Source organism: Arvicola amphibius, chromosome 4, assembly GCF_903992535.2.
Source record: "Arvicola amphibius chromosome 4, mArvAmp1.2, whole genome shotgun sequence".
Lineage (NCBI taxonomy): Eukaryota > Metazoa > Chordata > Mammalia > Rodentia > Cricetidae > Arvicola > Arvicola amphibius.
In genome coordinates this window covers 123055758-123059582 of record NC_052050.1, presented here as the reverse complement: position 1 = coordinate 123059582, position 3825 = coordinate 123055758, and the positions used below count along the sequence as shown (strand labels likewise).

General features: G+C 29.6%; 1 non-coding gene across 1 annotated transcript; it reads left to right on the top strand.

Annotated features, from left to right (window-relative positions):
* The first annotated feature begins 2946 nt into the window (after positions 1–2946).
* On the top strand, positions 2947–3108 carry LOC119813882. Its single transcript, XR_005285323.1, has one exon. It is a non-coding gene; the product is annotated as a U1 spliceosomal RNA (small nuclear RNA).
* Positions 3109–3825: the final 717 nt, after the last annotated feature.

Here is a 3825-nt window from a genome sequence, read left to right as displayed (position 1 = left end):
GTGAAAAATCAAAGTTTCAAGGGACTTAAATTTCACTCATCCTGAAGTTCTTGCAATTGACTTTTGAGTCTTTATCACTGACATGTTTGTGATTACATGTTAAAGATGACAAAGACAAGTAGTAAATCTGCTCTTATGGCCAAACAGAAGAGCATCCTATACTGAGAGTCTCAGTACTTCATGTAATCCCATTTGACAAATACTCCTACAATTTAGATACTATCCTAATAAAAAAAACAACTTTGATTTTTAAATGACATAGATTACATGATGTAAACAACTTAAACCCTTCTCTTTTACTTGTAAAGCAGTCATACTTGAAAGAAAAAAATGTGTTCCCTTCAGATTTAATTCAAAGGATATCAAATGGAAATATTTTTAGAAGTTTAATGTAATTTAAATTTAGATAACATTGCCATTTTTCTGTGATTTGTAATTATAGTAGATTTCTCAATATCAGATTTTTCCCCCTTTGTCCTGCAAATGCCAATTAGTGTTTTTTTATTTTATTTGTGAAAATGTATTATTGAAATTTTTAGTAAATTTCTAATCAAAAACAGTATCAACTAAAGTAAGAAAAAACATGAGTATTGGTGTTAACTAGATTTGCATCTCATAAAAATATTATTTAGCACTTTAATAAACCCATCTTATACATTGTGTTCTTTCTTCTCTAAGTGGTAACATTTAGTGTTGAAATATTTAAACATTTCCTAGCATTCCAAGGAAATGACATTAAATATATCTTCATTCTATAACGACTAATTTATTATTTTTTAATTTTATTTGGTATTTTTTCAAAAAATAATCCTCTTAAGAATTTTATACCATTTTTAAAATCACATTTACAAACCTTTCTGTACTCTTCACAGATGCAACACCCAGCCCAATCCAACCAACGTTCTTTCTTTTGTCCTAAATAAAACTTACAAGAGATATTTGTGTTTCCAAAAAATTTTTATACATGTGGCTTTGCTTTGAACAGTGAAAAATTTATCAGGCCAATACTACTTAAAAAAATAAACAGAACATTTGACATTTTCTATTAACTCCAAAGCAGGAAGTGGTGTTTCACGTTTAATTCACAAGTTAATGATAGGATTGGGTAATATAGTTCTTTAGCATGATGTTAAAGCTGCTGTAAGTTAATTTTATGTAACTGCTCTGCTATATTGAGAAAATATTGTGTCTTGCTAGCAGTCCTAGTTTCTAATCACCTAAGTTGATTTAAATTATTTATATTGGAAGATAAAAGAAATGACATGAATGAAGGTCACAAAGTTACAACTTTGATAAACAAGCATTTGAGATCTGTTTCAAGAGTATGATAGTATCAGTAACAATACATATTAGAATTTAACAGTAAAAAATGTATATATTTAAATATTCTTACCCTACAATTACATATGTGAAATTATGTAGACAATTATCCTAATTTTTACATGTAAATTCTACAAAAATATTCTTATATTAGTTAATTTATGTGTATATACAACTTTATTTGACTTTGATACCTTACTGGGGCTGAGAATAAATAAAAATATATAATACATATGTACAAAATAAAATACAAATTATAATGGAAACAAATAACCTAGTTGGGTTAATTTAATTGGAAGCAGATTTGTTGGGCTCTGTTTGAACCTCTATAGGCATTAGTTGAAAAACTTTAAAATATGGAAACAAACTACATCATATTTCATAACATACTTTAATATTTATTTTTGGTTCTTAGATCTTACATCCAAATATACAGATATGAATGGAAGAGGACAGTTCATCTCATCTTGAAAATAAAATTACTGCTGAAAAACTGTAACTTTGACAGTCTACTTAGAACTAAAACTTAAAAAAAAACCTTAATTTTATTCCATAAAGCTGTGTTTCATAGTTTTCGTGAATATTTTGGAAACATTCATGTATTTTGTATGTTATCCTTAAAAAAATGAATGTATTTATAGGCACTTTTTGAATAGATATTGTTAAGTAGTAAATGTAATGCCTCTTTCTCTAAAATTACCTCCCTATCAAATCCCTAATTTTCAGCCTTACTGATCACTTAAACAAACATTAGAAAACATTCCTATGAAACATCGAAGGAGCTGCGATGTTGATAAATACTACAATGATATCCGTATTTTAAGCTGTCTCCTCTCTAGGATGCATCGGCTATCTGTCTTAGAGTGTTTTAACTAAAACATTTGTCACTAAAACAAAGTAAAGATATAGCAATGTCTTCGGTCTTCTCCCTCATCGAGCCCTGCTGACATTTTGTATACAAGACATCTAATCAATGTGAGGATGTAGCTTGAGAACAGAGGAAAGCAATTTACTTTTCATAAGTGAGAAAGTCCACACATAATGGGCAAATGTCACAAAATAAAGTAATGGGTTCTGAAAATGTTGAAAATGCCTCAACATTTCTTTTCAGGTAGTCACCATACAAAGTGTGTGTAAGTAGTGTTTATGAAAAATATATTTCTTGCAAATGATGACTACAGAAAATAATCAAAGTCATTCAGATAAGTTGATATATGTGAGACTTTGCACATATCTGAAATATCTAACATATACTGTATTCACCTAAGACTTTCCAATACATGAAAGCATAAATCTCTTTATTGAAAATGCAGAGGGTGTGGTTGAGATAGTGAGAGTCGTAGAGCGGTCCTGGTGGTGATTAAGGCATACAGTTAATCTATGAAGAAAATAACAGAGTCTTATATAAGACAAACCTCTAAAAACATAGGAAGGAGCTGAAGGAAAGAAAATAACTTCCCAATTTCCATCAGAACTATTAGCTGTGTATTAAGTACACATATCAGTACAACACTTGTCTGGGATCTGGAATTACCTTCCAGAATAATAAGGAGTAAGGAAAGCATTCACAAAAAAATGACAGATAAGGTCTAAAAATTAAGCTACTTAATTTTTCCCATTCATGCTATACTTACCAGGCAAAGGAAATATTACGACCATGACAGTGTTTTTTTCCAGGGTGAGGCTTATCCATCGCCCTCTGAATGTTCAGATCTCCGTGATTTCCCCAAATGCAGAAAGCATGACTGCATAGTTTGTGGTAGTAGTGGAATGTGGTGAATATTATTTTTAATTTAAGGAGGACTATTATACCATTTTCCTGTCATGTTTATTCTGTTTTTGAGTTTGGTATTTAATGTCAGTGATTTTTTTCTTCTATTTTATAGAGAACAATAAGATCTGGAGACAAGAGTTCTTAAAATTAATCAAATAATTGCATGTGCACATTTTAAAATGTATTCAAGGAACTTGATGTCTGTAACATTTGTAGGACAATTCATATTTTACTTTAATTTGGGATAAATTTTGCTAGTGCATAGAATGGCTAATATTAATATTTTGCAATTATCTGTTTAGCCCTGCTTGGTGTCTAGCTGCAACCTTTTGGCATTCCCAAATTTCACAAGTTGCACTATATTTTTTATCAGACTTGCTGGAAATTTAGCAGCTTTATTGAACTTTTCTCAAAGAGCCAGAATTTGCATTCATTGATTTTGTCCATTGCAATTTCCTTGTCAATTCAATTGATTTTCCTCTTGCGTTTATAATATACTTTAGTCACATTAGCGTTTAATTTGTTCTTTTCTTGCTAAACAATTTAGAGGAGATTTTACACAAAGTAGTCTTTTTGATATTCTAATAATTATAAACTGCTTTAATTACCAGATAAATTAGTTGATACACATGTCAAAAATATTTTAGCTATATTTTTAATTCCTTTTCTGTTTGAGTCATTTTCTAGTTTTCTCCAGGCTTCTGTTTAACACAGATTACTTGGAAACAATT